Source organism: Protopterus annectens, chromosome 4.part1 (assembly GCF_019279795.1).
Source record: "Protopterus annectens isolate FY-2018-M chromosome 4.part1, PAN1.0, whole genome shotgun sequence".
Lineage (NCBI taxonomy): Eukaryota > Metazoa > Chordata > Ceratodontiformes > Protopteridae > Protopterus > Protopterus annectens.
The window spans coordinates 561785680-561802957 of record NC_056734.1 but is presented as its reverse complement, the minus strand read 5'-3'; the positions used below and the strand labels follow the sequence as shown (position 1 = coordinate 561802957).

At 45.9% G+C, this 17278-nt stretch overlaps 1 protein-coding gene across 1 annotated transcript in view; it reads left to right on the top strand.

Moving 5' to 3' along the window:
* The window catches only part of LOC122801252 (eukaryotic translation initiation factor 4 gamma 1-like), a 2968223-nt gene that overhangs the window by 2545370 nt on the left and 405575 nt on the right, over window positions 1-17278 (top strand). The gene's annotated exons all lie outside the window — the stretch shown is intronic.

The following is a 17278-nucleotide window of genomic DNA, read 5'->3' as shown; positions in this document are numbered from 1 at the left end:
AGAAAATCTCGTCCAAGATTTTTACAAAACATGCTTTGTTTAATATTTTGGCACTTGTATGTAAACTGCACAATTTGTTTTACCCTTTCTAATACAAGAAAGAGTCATTTGGTTGAAGACTGTGTACTCTATCCGTGAGGGCTCTTCTATCAGAATTCAGCACTTTTGTCCTGCCAACTGTAATGCTTGTGGATTTCTGAACAATTGGCCATATGTAGCTGTTACATATGTCTGTAGAGAATGACATCTATTTATCTCCCTTTGTACAGTTTAAGCTCTGTCCTTCCTACCATCATTTCCTGCAACCTCTTGCAAGTAATCACCCCTCCTCCTCTTCTGGATAATTTCATGGATGCCTTTGCATCCACTTCCACTGCACCAGCCTCCAGCACCCAGAAGGACTGAGAGGATTTGCAAGGTGCCAGAGAACTTAAAATTTTTGTACAAAAACCCTGCTGTAGACACTTTGTTTTCCATGACAACAGACAAGCGTATGTTACATCCTGCTATTAGTGCTGATGTCCTATTCCTGTGTTGCAGTGTTCTAGGTGTGGGATTTCCTGCCTTCGGGCGACTCGTACATCTGCTTCTATACAAAAGCTTCAGCTTGGCTGTTGCAATGTGCGTGGGATGTCACATGTAGGGCCATAAACCAGGGGCCTTAAATGTGAAGTTTGCACACACAATCCTCAAACTTTCAGCCATAGACATTCACATCGTACGATTGCTTCTTCACTGACGTCGTACCTTAAAGATAAGTAGCCTGTTGGGTTTCAAACTTTATTATTTTTGACGATTGTTGTAGTTAATGCTTGGTTGTTGTAACCTTTAGCTGATGTCAGGAAAAAAGGGAAAGTGCCAGTGCGGGCGCCCAATATCCCACAAAGACTCCCATGACGGGTCTGTTATTTTGCCTAGGCCGGGAACACTGTCACTCTTCCTGTACTGTTTTTCAATCCTTTGTGCCTAAGACCTTGCGCAGCCATCTAGCCGCGTTAAATCTCTACCTCTAGAACCAACGTCTCAAATGGTTAGCCCTTAGGATGATTCCTGCATCGGAGGCCGCACCTGAATCTTCACGCAAGAAGGCCAAGTTTCCTAGGCCGCCTTCACCTGCTGCTCCACTTACCGATGCACCGCCAGCTGCCGATCTAGGGGTTGAGGCACACTCAGCGGATCCATCGACTACAGCGACGTCCCTCGAGGAAGCTGTTTCGCAGCCTACGACTGGCACATCTTCTGAACTCACTCAGACATAGATATCCATCGAGGTTGAGGGGGAACCAGTTTTGGTGGTACCTCCGGCAGGGATCCAGACCTTTGGATGTGCTAATCTCTAGACCCAGCACCAGGCCTCTCTACTTCCTCTCCAGCCAAAAAAAAAAAAGCAGAAAACTAAACATACCTCTTCAGAAGTCCCACCAGATTGGCAGGCCTTCACTTCCTCTCATGCAGGCCTTCAGCCTCAGCCACTGCCACTCTGCCTTTTCTGAGCCCTAGGCCTGTCTCTGCTTCTTCCCTCCCCATCCATAACCTCTCGGGTCAGGGAAGAAAATGACTCTTCTTTCTCTTCATCAGAGGAGTCCATTTCTTATGTTTCCGAGATTGCCTCTCCCCAGGAACATTATACTCTGTATGAGGAATCTGTGCAGGGGGACTCTTCCCCTGAAGACATTACTTTTGGTGAGACCATCACCAAGATGAAGGATTACTTTAAATGGGATACTTCCCAAATGACTGACACCCAAAAAAGGTACTTTGAACTGCTGCAAGTGGAATCACCCTCTCCTTCAGCAGTTCCCTCTCTTCTTCCTGCTTACTTGGATGCCTTCAGTGTGTCCTCTGAGGCCCCTGACTCCCAGCCTCCAGCCCCTAAGTGTCCTGACCACTTCTGTAAAGTGCCAGAGGACCACAAATTTATAGTTAAGCCACCCTTGGCGGACCCAGCTGTTATTGCCACCACAGCAGATAAGCAATCTAGACTAATACCCTCTACCTCTCTCTACTACCCACTGACAGTAAGTACATAGATAGGATGGGGATGAAGGTGTACACTTCTGCTTTGGTACATAAATTCAGACCTACATGACCCAAGTATGCTTTAGACTTAGTCTCTCAAGCCGCCTCCATGCTGGCTTCCTTGTCTGACAGTCCCAGCAAGACTGACATCTCATCCAAACTTTCTTTGGCCCAGCCGGTAGCCAGGCACTCCATAAGGTGCAGCTGTGATGCTGCAGAAGCATTTGCCAGGTATGCAGCATTTGCTTCAGCCCTCAGGAGGTACTCAAAGCTAAGCCAAGACTCCAGAACCTTCCCGAGGACTTCAAGGCTAAAATCCTGGACGCCCCTCTGAACCACAAACTGCTGTTCAAAAAACAATCCGCTGAACTTTTTAAAAATCTACGTGAAAAAAGCAAAGAACTCCAGGACATTAAGCACCTGCTGGTGTTGCCCATACCCAAGTATTCTAGGAACTACCCTGCTAAGGCCACCTTTGTAAGACATACTCCACAGCCCTCCTTTTCCAGGTCCAGGAGAGGGGCTAGAAGACCTACCAACTCCAGATCCTCTGCTCCACCACAGCAACCCAGACAGCCCTTTCAGGACAGAGGAGGCCCCAGTAATGCGTGACTGCTTGCCCACCTCCCCCCTCAGCCCACCTTTCCCACAGTCTCCCCCTTTGGCAATCCACCACTTCCAACCAGTGGGTCTTAAACGTTATCCAAAAACGGTACTTCCTATCCAGGAAAGAGAAGCCACCCAGAAGAGGCATCCCTTCCCTACCCAAAAACAAGGCCCTTCTCATGCCACAAGTTCTGGTAGATCTTTTAAAGCTAGACACCATAGAACCTGTCCCTCCAGGGCAGGAAGGAAAGGAGTTTACTCCTGTCTCTTCCTGGTCCCCAAAAAGATGGCCCCTGGTGACCCATATTAGATCTGTCTTTTCTAAACCTTCATCTTCAGGTACACTCTTTCAAAATGCTCTCTCTCCCTTTCTGCTGCCTCTCATATCAGCCAAGGCATTCATGGTCACCCTAGACCTAAAGGAAGCTTGCCTGCACATACCCATCAGGAATTCCCACAGACCATTCCTGTGTTTCTCTGGGCCTTCCTTTCATTTCCAATTTACTGCCTTGCCCTTTGGTTTATCCATGGCCCCCCAGGGTCTTTGCAAAGTGCCTAGCCCCAGCCATTGCCTTCTGCAAAACTCGGGATACAGATTTTCCCTTATCTGGATGACATCCTTATTCTGGTAGAGTCCGGGGATGCTCTATTGAAGCATTTACATTTCACCATGTCCCTTCTGCAGAACCTAGGATTCACAATCAACCTCCCCAAAAATCCTCTCTGATCCCAAGCCAGGATAAGATTGGTCTCTGCTGCAGAAACAGAACAGACACAATGAAAGCCTTTCTACCTCAGGACAAGGTTCCGTCTTTAACTTCACACTTCCAAGAAGCTCTACTATCCTAAAAGGTGACGGCAAGGCGATTTCTTCATCTCCTGGGTTTAATGGCAGCAATCATCCCCATGCTACCATTGGCAAGAATGCACATGAACAAGCTGCAGTGGTTATTGAAAAACACCTGGTCCCAGCACCTCCATCCCCTAGAGCAGGCCATCCCCCTCCTTCCTGTCTGAAAACAATTCAACTGGTGGATCCAGCAAGTGCAATTGAACGCTGGGCTCCCACTACAGCCCCCCACCCCACCTCAACCCAAGTTATGCATACAGATGCCTCAGATTCAGTTTGGGGAGCCACTCTGGCCTCTTACAGGATTCAAGAAAAATGGCATCCCTCTCTTCAGGCCAAACACAAGTAGGGAAATGACAGCAGTTTTTCTTTGCTCTAAAGACCTTCACTCCCCTTCTGGTTCCAGGGGTGCTCCAGATCATCGTCACAGACAACACCACTGTAATGTTGTACCTCAACAAGCAGCGAGGAACAAAGGCCTTATCAGCTGTGCAGTCTAGCTATGCTGATATGGGACGTAGCATCTTGCTTCAACTTAGTCCTGCAGGCGATCTTCACCACCTCACAGGACAACCACCAAACATCTCTTGAGCAGGACCTCCTCACCTCAGCACGAATGGATGCTGAACAGGGAGGTGGTCTTAAACACAGTCCACCGGTGGGGTGCTCCACAAATGGACCTGTTTGCCTCCCCCCAGAACAGGCAACTGCAGAACTTCTGCTCAAAAAACCCACTCCCCTCTAGCACTGGACGCTTTCAGCATATCTTGGGAGGGGAAGTTCCTTTATGCCTTCCCCCCCCCATTCCCACTGATTTTGAAAGTCGTCCTGAAAATTCAGGAGGAGAAACCAAAAATCTTGTTAGTGACTCCCTACTGGCCAAGGTAGCACTGGTTCCCCCTACTTCACAAACTAGCCAAGGACAATCGCTTCAAGTTACCCTACAAGGTGGACCTACTGTCACAAGACAAAGGAGCTCTCCTACACCCACAGTTAGATGTCTCTGATTCTGTGGGTGATAAACTTTTGATCCCTTTCAGACACCGCTACTCAGAGGACATGCTTTCAGTCCTTAGGCAGGCAAGGGAACCTACCACCAGAAAATCTTACCTGGCTAAATGGGAAAGATTTGCAAAATGGTGTCTGCAAAAGGGAAGGGACCCTTGCTCCGCTGAGGTTCCCCTGGTTCTAAACTAGTGTCAATTGATAAAAAGTGTCCTTTTTTATTCTTCTGTAAAAGTACATCTCTCAGCCATATCAGCCTGCCCCTGGAACCCCTCTTGCTAGCTAGGCTCGATGTAAAGTTCTTCCTTAAAGGGGTCTTGCACATGAGACCACCTAGGAAACCTATCCCTCCACCTTGGGACTTTGAGTACATCTTAGAGAAATTAATACAACATCCCTTTGAACCTTTCTCTTTACAGATGTGTACATGGAAGATGGTCCTGCTGGTGGCCATCACTTCAGCCAGAAGAGTGTCAGAATTGCAGGTTTGTCTTCCATAAACGGTGTCCCTGCGAACCAACCCTCCCCCCCCCCTTATGCGTAAGGTAGTCGGTGATCTCTCTGTTAACCAATCCATTCATCTGCCCATCTTTTTCCCCTCTCCCACTAACGTAGGGGATAGGATACTGCACTCCCTGGATGTGCACAGGCAACTTTGATTTTACCTGAACAAGCCCAAGGCCATCAGAAAGACTAACCAGCTCTGTCCCCTTCCACCTCAGAGCCCTGGGCAAGGCAGTCCCCAAGCAAACCATTGCATGCTGGATCAGGAAAGCTATTTGCTTCTGCTACTCCTACCATGGAAAGGACCCCCCCCCCAAGGGGAATCAAAGCCCATTCCACTTGAGCTGTGGCCACCTCAAGGGCCTTCATGAAAGGCCTAGACACAGCATCCATTTTGGAAGCAGCCACCTGGGCCACTATCCACACCTTCACCAACATTACAGTTGTACCAAGTTTCCAGAGCTAGGACAGGCAATCCTGCCTGGTCTTGTAGAACCCTCTTCTTCTACCACCACCCTCTCATCCTCTTAAGCTGTGGTACACTCCCACATCTAGAACACAGCAACATAGGAATAGAAGGACAAAGAATATTTGTCTTACCATAACCATAGATGTCCTTCTCTTCCATGTTGCAGTATTCCTTCCTGCCCACCAGTACCCCCAGTATGATTCCAAGTCACACCTGTAAACAACTGGCATCTCTCCTGCTGGGCCTTCTCTGTCTGCTGGCCTTCAAGTTCTGAGGAATGTGCGTGCAAACATCACATTTAAGGCCCCTGTTTTTATGGTCCTACATGTGACGTCCCACGCACACCACAGCTAAGCTGAAGCTTTTGTATAGAAGCTGACGTACGAGTCGCCTGAGGGCAGGAAATCCCACACCTAGAATACTGCAACATGGAAGAGGACATCTTTGGTTATGGTAAGATTTTACACAACTATTCTTTCCTCAGATAGACAGCAAAGCAATAGATACACAAGGGAAAAGGTTTCTACTTCCTGTAGTCTGGCCTTAAATGGCTGCTTATTGGCTCTTAGCAATTTAAATAAAACATTTTTTCCCCTGAGGAAGTTGCAGGTAAACAGGCTTTATCTTTGGTGGCTCAGGCTTCCCAGTTAGCTAAGCACTGCATTAAATGCAATTATGTTGTAGTGGAAGCTCCTCCAGGTTCTATGATCAGGAAGGGTGCACAATGGTTGTCCTCAGCCCCTTTTAGATGATAAGGCTAAACTGAAACTGCTATAAGTAAGGGCCCTTTGTTTGGTCTGAATGTTGCCAGTCTTGTACAATTGCAGGAACAAGGTAAGATTATGAAGGACTGTAGACAGATCTTTATTACTTCTGTACCAGGGTGCCAAGGTGATTACTGTGAAGATCCCACTTAATTTGGGTGCAGGGAATCCTGGCCTTCTCATAAGGCCAAGAAAATGCCTAGTAAAATATTCCAGGGCATGCCTGACAGGCATTCTATTTCTGGGAGGCTACTTTGCTCAGGCAAGTCCACCTGACTTCCTTCTGTCCCCCTCAGTCCATCCCTTTTCCTTAGCCAAAAGGCTTAACTAATGTGAAAAAAAGCTACTTGACAAATGCGTGCTGTCAGTCATCCAGAAGGGATGCAGAATGACCCAAAAAGAAGTTTCCTGTCTTCTACATCATTCTGCCACCACCACAAAATCAGTTTTTATATCCTGCCATTCAAACCTTGCTAGAGCATGGCACAGTAGAACCAGTCCCTCCATAATATATGGGATATAATTCTATGCCACACTCCTCATCCCATGAAAAGGAGACTGGAGACCAGAGATCAGTTCTGGGTCTCTGTACCCCTCAGTACCTTTCCCCTTGTTCTATCTTTCAGGATGTTGTCCATAAAAACTGATTCTGTTCATTATTCTTCAAGCTTTCTTGGTGTCTTTGGACCTAAATGATTATTTCCACATTCCTGTTCACCCTCCTTAAGGAAAGTTCTGAGATTTTCTACTGGCTCCATCACACTTTTAGTTCTCTGCTTTGTTTTTTGGAATGTCTACAGCCCACAAAGTCTTCAGTGTCTCACCCCAGTAATAGCTTACTTCAGGACTCTGGTAGTCCAGATATTCCTTTATTTGGATGAGTCGTTAATACAGCTCCTACTCTACAGGTACGCTTGACTCCTCTCAAGTTCATGATGGCCCTGCTTCATGCCTTGGGTTTCACTGTCATTCTGAATAAATTCTGCGGTGAAACCAACCCAAGACCTAATCGTCTTAGGGTGCGGACTAGGCACCAGACTCATGCAGGCTTTTATGCTGCTAGACTAAGTGCAAAGCCTCAACAGTTGCGTTTTCTTTTTTTTCTCTTTCTCTTCCTGTACCACAAAAGAGATCCTCTGTGCACTAGGATTCATGGCTGCAGCCGCCCTCATGGTCCCGTTTGCCAGACTCCATATGAAGAAGGTGCATTGATACCTGAAATCCAGCTGGTCCCAACATTCATCCCCTGGACACACAAGTTACTTTCTTGACTTTCCTAAGAAAGGAAATGTGGTTGATGTCACAGATAAAACTAAACCCTGGTTTTCTTTTTAAACCACAAACACCTCTGCCAGACAAGTCTCCGAACTACAGGCTTTATGGCAACTCCTCCCATCCTTGTGTTACATAAAAACAATGTCTTAAGGGCCAATCCCACCTTCATGGGAAGATTTTTCTCATTCACAGGGTTATTTTGCTAAAGCAGTGGCCTTATCTAGACCTTTTACAAGGGGTTTTACACTGGAACAGTTGTAGAAGCAGCTACTTAGTCATCTGTGCACACTTTAACCAGACATTACAGAATGGGTGCATTTTTTAATCCAGAGCCACCATCACCATTTCACTCCTGTTTGTATTAATAGACAATTTCCCAAGCTCTCCTCCATCCACCTGTCTAATTTAAGTTTTAGGAATCACCCAAGAGTTTGATACAGTAATAGTGTTCTAAGGAAAGAGGGCAGCACAGTTAAAAAACTTACCATAATAATAAATGTCCTACTGATCACTATTGTGGTACTCCTTCCATCCCTAACGTCCCCCATTTCTGATTCTTCTCACTTTTTTTGCACATGGCCTGAGGGTATCCCGTTTTACTATCTTTACTCTTAGCAGTTTGTGTCTCAGGTCTCTTCCAGCTTATTTGCTTGGAGATGAGCGGATGTATGAGCGCAACTCCTCAGACTGTACCCTTGCGCCCATGGGCATAGGTATACATCAGACACATTACTTTACGGAAGTTTTGGTTTGGCTGTCCTAGCCAGATGTCCAGTCAAGATATAACCCCAACAGTTTGGAATACTGCAACAGTAATCGTTTGGACATCTACTGTTGTGGCAAGTTTTTACACAACTGTACTTAACTGCAACAGTGATCTGTCTGAATACATCTTATGGCAAGTTCTTACAGTTGTACTTTTTACAGCTTTGCTTTTAGTACTGTAAAGAATTTAGCTTTGGCATTGACAGCTTCTGCTGTTAACAATGAATTGTGCTGTATTTTAGTTACATTATTCAGACTGAGCATTAGTAGAAATTTGTTACTGCACAACAGCAACCGCAGTGTTCACCCATTCTGTGAAACTGATAGCTTTTTAATGATAAATTCAACAACAACACCTCTGCCTCCAGTAGTGTACGGCAAACATGTTTGCCTTTTGTTTTGTTTTTAATGTTTTAATTTTACTCCTGGACTGAGTCTTTGCAGTACAACATTGGAGGTAGAGGTGTCTGAATTTTGTTACTGACTATACCTCTTTGCATCTCTTGTTGCTTTAGTTATACCCAGTTGTCCATTTGTTTTATTTCATGTATTCTCCACTTAAGAGCTACTGATACTTGTGAGCATGTATCGCTCACATTGTATCCGGTTTTATTCAACTTTATTTCTCTGGCAAACTTTGCAAGCAAGTAAAAGTAGTTATGTATATAATTGTAAACAAAACTTCCAGTAGATGTCCTTCAAGGATGCATCTGCAGTCCTTACAAATGGGTTGTCCTGTCGTCAGGCAGCCCTTCGGTCGGCCGGATTCCAAAGTCTGGGTCTGGCCTCGGCTGATGTCGCACTTCACCCGACGTCATAGCTGCAGTTCTTCGGGTATAAAGGTATCAGCCGACGCCATTTTCCTCAGTCTTTCTTGCCGCGTGGCGCCCGAAGCAGAAGCTGTTCGCAAGTGCCGGTCGGTCAGAACCAGAGATTACTACTACCGAAGACTTCTAAAATGCTAAGTACCCCGTTGGGGACTCTTTCTTGCCTCAGCCGATGTCAGAAAAAGTGAATAACTGTTTAACTTGTGGGAAACAAATACCTCATAAAGATTTCCACTCTTACTGCCTACCTTGTTTAGGCCCAGACCACGACGTAGCAGCTTGTCTAGCCTGTGCTTCTTTCAACCGATGGACGCTTAGACGTCGGTCGGAATTTGCTGAGGAGTTTTTCGGCTCCGCTTTTGCTTACATTATGCCGTCGGAAATTCCGACTACGCAAATAACTAAAAAGCGCAAGGAAAAGGACAGACACTCGCGGTCCGCGGTTTCGGCCGAAACCGCGGTTAAGCCAACCGCGAGTATCTCTGTTTCGGCTGAAACCGAGCCCACGGTTCTTCCTTCGGCCGAAAGCTTGCCTCCTACCGAGGCCTCATCCAGCATGGCTGAATCTGCTACTGAAATCCCACCTGCTCTTGCAGGTTCACAGGATTTATCTGATACTATTCCTTTAGATATTTCTACTCCTGCACGTGGAGCTGCTAGGCCCCCTGCATCCATGTCGATTAAGGCTTTTGCCAGGGCTAAAGCAGCAAAATCTACCAAAACTGTGCCTGCTAAGACCCCCTCTCACAGGCCTAGCTCTAGTTCTCAAATGCTTAGTCTAGCAGAGGATCTCATTTCTTTGATCAGGGGATCCCAACCCCACCCAGACAGGGCCTCTCACCCACCTCCAGAGAAGAATCCTAGAGCAGAGCCCCCTGAGCCAGTTTCTTCAGATGACTCCTCTGATGATTCAGATAATACAAATCCTCCAGAGGCCCCTTTTTCTCCTTATGAGGACTCTGATGCAGAAGAGTCCATTCCTTCTGCCTCTCCGCCTGAGGAATTTTCTTTTGGGGAAACCTTGCATGCTATGAGGGAACAATTTCAATGGCAGGGCCAGGATTTTTCAGACTCTAGAAAAAGGCTTAGAACCTTTTTGCATTTGCCACAGCATAGGCCTTTAGCCATTCCTCCAGTACTTACTGTTGTGGATGATGCATTTAATGATGCTTGTACTGCTCCTGATTCTCTTCCTCCGGCCCCTGCTAAGCCCGATTAGGTACTACAGGGTTCCGGACACACATTATCATTTGTATAAGGCTCCTTTTGCAGATCCTGAAACTATCTCCCAGGGACCCAAGGCTGTAGCAGCTACCTCTGCCAAAAACCCCCTCCCCTCTGAAAGGGAATCTAGGGCCTTAGAGAGATGGGGTAAAAAAGTTTACACTTCTGCTACTCTTTCAGCTAGGGCCTTAAACTGTCAATTCCACATGATTCAGTATCAGGAATTTGTTAGATCAGTTAACTAAAAAACTACCCTCGGATGAACCATTACACAAAAAATCTGTTCAGGAAATGGTACATAACATTCAGCAGGTCAGTAATCATTCCTTAAAATGCGGCTATGATGCACTGGAGGCTTCTTTTAGATCAGCTATGACTGGTACAGTGATCAGAAGACATGCATGTTTAAAAGAACAGTCCTTACCAGACCATGTTAAATCAAAGCTCCTAGATGCTGCTATGGATAAGCTCAATTTGTTTGGCTCCCCGGCACAGCAGGTGCTGAAGAAGGTGGAAGAGAAAGCAAAATCTGTCCAGACAGTCAAGGATTTCTTGCAGGTCCAGCCTCCAAGGTTTAGTAGGAACTGGCCTTCCAAGAATTGGTCCTTTCCAGACACCTCCAGAGCCCAGAGAGGCAGGAATAGGCGCTCGAGGCAGGGGTCAATCCAGAGGTGCCTACAGGGGACGTCAATGGCAGACTAACAACCAGCGAGGTACTGCCACAGATCCAGCCACCACCACTTCCACAGGACAATCACAGTGACTTGGCTCTGGCACCGCCTACCAGGGAACAACTAGAAGCACCCTTAGGCGGAAAGCTAGCCTTATTTTCAGTAAACTGGCACTACATCACAGGAGACAAATGGATTTTACAGACAATAGACCAAGGTTACAGGTTTCACTTCCATACTCTACCAAGGAAGAGAGGAATGCCAAACCTACCTCCAAATCAGAAAACAGAAGCTCTACAACAAATAAATCACTTACTAAGCATGAGAGCTATAGAAAGGGTACCGTCTATGGAACAGGGGCAAGGATTTTACTCCAGACTCTTCCTGGTACCAAGAAAAGAAAACCAATGGAGACCTATTCTAGACATGTCCGCTCTAAACACATACATCATTGTTCCAAAATTCAAAATGCTGACCCTACAGCAGCTTCTTCCCATGCTGGGCAAGGAGTCTTGGCTGGTAACTCTAGATCTCAAGGAGGCATACCTGCATGTCCCCATACGACCAAATTGCAGAAGATACCTCAGATTTCTTGCAGGTTCAGAGCATTATCAATTCTCAGCATTGCCCTTTGGCTTATCTACTGCGCCCAGAGTATTCACGAAATGCCTGGCATCAGTAATGGCTCATTGCAGGCTTCAGGGAATTCAAATTTACCCTTACCTGGACGATTGCCTGTTACAAGCGGACAACGAAAACAAATTAACAAAAGATTTGAAAAAGGTCATTTATCTACTGCAAGCCCTGGGATACACAGTCAATATAAAAAAAGTCAAGGCTGATACCATCCCAAAGGATAACCTTCTTGGGTGCAGAGCTGGACACATCAAACAAAATGGCATTCCTAACAGCAGAAAAACAGAAACACCTCCTTCTCTACTTCATGGCATTAACAAAGCAGAACCAGCTAACAGCAAGAAAAGTCCTGCAAGCCCTGGGTTACATGGCATCCTGCATAATATTGATTCCACATGCCAGACTACATATGAGAAAGTTACAGTGGTACCTAAGGAATTTATGGTCTCAGCACAAGCACAGCCTAGAAACCCGAATTCCAATAATTCCATGCCTGAAGCAAGAATTCCAATGGTGGGCTCAGGCCTGTCAATCGAACAAAGGACTTCCCTTCCACAGACCTCAACCAAGCCAGACCATCACAACGGACGCCTCAGACCTCGGTTGGGGGGCACACATGTTGGGCAACTGCATACAAGGTTTATGGACTCAAGACCAGCTGCACCTGCACATAAATCAAAAGGAGATGCTGGCAGTAAAACTGGCAATTCAGACATTCAGTCCATTTCTTCGACAGGGTCAATTGCTGATAAGGACGGACAACACCACAGTTATGTGGTACATCAACAAACAAGGAGGCACGCATTCATACCCTCTATGCCGGATGGCAATGGACCTCTGGAATGTGGCCCTGAGCTTCAACATTCAGTTACAAGCAATATTTGTACCAGGAAAAGAAAATATACTGGCAGACATCCTAAGTAGAACTACCACGGATGCCCACGAATGGATGCTGCATCCAGACATCTTCAAAACCATTACAGGGAAATGGGGACTACCAGAAATAGACTTATTTGCATCCCCACACAACCACCAATTGAAAAAATTCTGCACGAGGGCATACCACCCACTTGCTTGGAAGGTGGACTCTCTATCCTTCAGTTGGCAAAACCTGACAGCATATGCATTCCCACCTCTTCCTTTGATGCACAAGGTGCTATTGAAGATCAAAGAAGACCGTCCAAGGATCATCCTGATAGCTCCAGACTGGCCAAGGCAGCATTGGTACCCATTACTGAGGAGTATGTCTCGGGAACAAATATGGCCTCTGCCCCTAGTTCCCTTACTGTTAACACAGAACAACTTCAAAACCCTGCATCCAAACCTAAAAACACTGCAGCTGGCTGCCTGGAACATTGCATAAGACAAAATAACCCAGATTTATCTCAAAGGGTTAAAGACATTATCTTGGAGGCTCGCAGACCCTCAACAAGAAAAAAATATTCAGCAAAATGAAAAGATACCTCATTTGGAGTGCAGCAAAAGGAGAAAATGTGTCACTGGTAAACATAGCTAACATCCTGGAATACTTGGCAGAGCTCTTCCACAATGGCCTGTCCTAGTCTTCCATTAAGATTCATGCATCAGCTATTTCAGCAGAATACAACATGGACCCTCCAGTCTTCTCACATCCTCTGCTCAGGCAGTTTCTGAGAGGAATTAAAAATGTAAAGCCACCTAGGAAGCCACCATTCGCCGCATGGGACTTGAACTTTGTGTTAGAAAAGTTGACACTCCCTCCTTTCGAGCCAGCAGCAACAGCAGAATTACAGTACTTATCATGGAAAGCTGCTTTCCTGCTTGCAGTCACTTCAGCAAGAAGGGTTTCTGAACTACAGGCATTAATGGCAGTACAGCCCTTCCTTATCTTCCATCAAGATAGTGTCCATGAGAACTAATCCTACTTTTATGCCAAAGGTGGTCTCCAGGGTATCTTTAAACCAAGCTATCCACCTGCCTACATTCTTTCCCAACCCACAGAACAAGGGAGAAAGACTGTTGCATACCTTGGATGTACATAGACAATTGCGTTACTACCTGGACAGGACCAAGAGCAATAGAAAAACTGACCAGCTACTGGTAGCATATGCAACAGGAATGGAAGGAAAAGCAATTTCAAAACAGACCATCTCTAAGTGGATAGGAAATTGCATTAGATTTTGTTACTCTCACCATGGGAAGAAAACTCCAGAAAACATCAGACCTCACTCTACAAGAGCTACAGCCACTACCACAGCTTTTTACGAGGAGTGGCTACCAAAGACATTTTAGAGGCTGCTACTTGGAGCTCCGTGCATACATTTGCCAAGCATTATAATCTACCCTTATACTCCAGATCCCGAGCAGGTTTTGCCACTGCTGTTTTGCAAGGGATCTTAACTACACCATAATCTTATTACTCCTCCTCCCCCAGTTTGGCTATGGTATTCTACCCATTTGTAAGGACTGCAGATGCATCCTTGAAGGACATAGTACAGTTTTGTACCTACCATAAATGTAGATGTCCGAGAGGCATGCATCTGCAGTCAGGATTACCCACCCTCCTTCCCCTCTGTGGTACTCCTAGGGTATTTGCCCATCTTGTAGCTAGCTGGGGAATCTATTATGGTGTATTTGTTTGTATATATGTACATACATGCTTATTTTTTGTTTGCTCTCTACTATTTGGAACCATTTGCATTTATCCAAATTTAGCCTTCCTAGAGGGCACCTGGCATCTGGGGCAAGAAACACTGAGGAAAATGGCATCGGCTGATACCTTTATACCCGAAGAACTGCAGCTATGACATCGGGTGAAGTGCGACATCAGCCGAGGCCAGACCCAGACTTTGGAATCCGGCCGACCGAAGGGCTGCCTGACGACAGGACAACCCATTTGTAAGGACTGCAGATGCATGCCTCTCGGACATCTACATTTATGGTAGGTACAAAACTGTACTTTGCTGGAGTTGGCACACTGAATGTCTGAATGGAGTGGCATTTTCCTGTTTCCGAGATGGTAAATTGTTTTGGATCCCCAGTGTCTGATCTCTTCTCTGACTGCTCCTGTACACATTCACTCCTTGCTTTTACATTCCTAGGATTTCACAAGCCATTTGCCACATATTAGTAGGATTTAGTTTTAAGTGTTGTAGTTTTGCACAGGAGATTGTACTTAATGTCCATGTGTGTAGCTTTTGATCTAGGGGCTTTACTTGGGCCTTGAATTTAACTGTGTGCACACAAGTTCATCATGTTCTTTTTACCCTCTGTTTCAAAAGTATCTTCAGACAAAAATCTTACACACTGAAACCTATAAGTAGTAATTTTATGAAGTTTCAGCATTTGTTGCCAGCAGTTTGAGTCATGATCCTCTCTGTGCCTATGATGCATTTTAAATGGAGCCACGTATACTGAGCCAGAAGATATAGTAAACCTCCTGGCTGATAAATTCAGCTCCCATCTTTACTCCCCCCACCCCACCCCCACCCCCCAACCTTCCCTCAGGCAATATCATCAAATATAAGTCCCCTTGCTAACACGAAGGAACAGGTCCTTAATGCTTTCTCTAAGACCCAAAACACTGCATCAGTGGGCTCAGACAATATCCCAGGATGCCTTCTAAATAGCATGAAACATGACCTGTGGGCTTAGACAATATCCCAGGATGCTATCTAAATAGCATGAAACATGACCTATTGGGGCCTCTGGAGTTGCCATTTAATTGTAGCCTCCAAATAGGCTTTGTACCTCATGAATGGCGAAAGGCAACAGTCCTCCCTCTGCACAAAGGTTGGGTCATCTACAGACCCTGGAAACTACAGACCCATAAGTCTCACTAGTCTTGCTTGTAAAGCCATAGAAAGAATTATCATGGAGATGATCAATAGAAACATAGTAAACCTCCAGACACTGGAGCCAACCCCGTTTGGTTTCAAGGGCAGATTATGCCTACTCAACTTAGGGGATGACTTTGAGAAGGTCACTAAAGCAATGGATGAGGGCAAAATCGTTTACACTGCCTACCTTGACTTGGCAAAGGCATTTGACACAATTCCCAACTCTGGCATTGTTGACCAACTCAGGAGGTTAAATGCAAACCCGTATGTCACCCGGTGGATAGCCAGCTGGGTCACAGACAGGACCCAGGAAGCTAGAATGAGTACATCTCTACAAACATGCCAGTCAAAAGTGAAGCCCCTCAGGGATCAGTTCTTGGACTGCTCCTTTTTGGCATTTACTTCTCAGAAGTCAAGGCCAATATCACTGGTCTCTGGCTGACTAAATTTGCAGATTGCAAATTAGCAGCTGTCATTGAATCTCACACTGACACAAAACTTCTCCAGGAGGGACTGACACAAACAAATAATTGGTGTCACAGCCATGAACTAAAACTAAATGCCAAGAAGTGCATAATAGTATCCTTTGGGAAGTCATTCATCCCTGGTAACTATCATATTGACAACACACCCCTTAGAGTTGACCCAGTAGTCAGGGACTTAGGGACACACACAGATGGTAATCTAGCCTTTGATCATCACATGTCTACAGTGGTGAGGAAATCATTCTATGATGCACAACTTATAAACAGGTATGGCTTCCAAGTCCAAGGAAGTCATTGTTCCACTGTATTTGGCATTCATCAGACCTATCATTGAGTACAATGCACCCTTTAATGTTCTATTTCTATGTTGCAGTATTCTTGTGGGATTTTCTGCCTCAGGCGACCCGTACGTCGGCTCCCATACAAAAGCTTCAGTTTGACTGTTGCAGCTGTGTGGGACATCACACGTAGGGCCATAAATGTGACATCTGCACGCACAGACCTCAGAATTTTTCAGCTGTAGACCGACCGCATTGTGTGCTTCGCTCCTTCAACTCCAATGTCTAAAAAAGGTTTATAAAGCTTGGTTTGTTGTAGCTAGTCATAGCTGATGTCAACATAAAAGGGTAAATGCCAATACAGGCAACAGATTCTCCATAAAGACTCGCACAACCTCAGCGTTTTTTTGCTTAGGCCGCTAGCACAACCACAACACCTGCTCCATTTGCCAATCATTTGTATCTGATACCCTGCGCAGCCATCTGGCTGCTCTTAATCTTTACTTGGAGAACCAATGGCTTAAACAATTAGCCCTTAGGATGGATCCCGCCTGGGAGGCCTTGACAGAGCCTCCGTGTAAGAAGGCCAAGTTTCCTAAGCCCTCTACCGCTAAGCTACCAGACGCCCTGCCATCATCCGATTTAGGAGTTGAGGGGTGCTCGGCAGACCTATCGACGTCAGAGGTGACTTTCGTAGAAGCCATATTGCAGCCAACGACCTGCACGTCTCCAGAGCCAGCCCAGATCCCAACTACCATCTATGTCGAGGGGAAACCAGACTTAGCAGAGCTTCCGATCAGGATCCCACCTCCAGACGCTACTACTGTTAGATAGGACTACACCTACATCCACACTATCCAAAAAGAAACAAAAAAAAAAAAAAAAACTTTGACCATGACCAATGAAGGCCTTGCCTGACTGGCAGTCCTTCACTTCCTACTTGATGCAGGCCTTTATGGCCCTTAGGCCTTTAGCATAATCTCCCTCTACTCTACCACTGCTAAGCCCTAGACTTGCTTCTTCTCTCCCTCCTCCAGCCTCTCAGGATAGGGAAGATGATCAAAGAACCTATTACTCCTCAT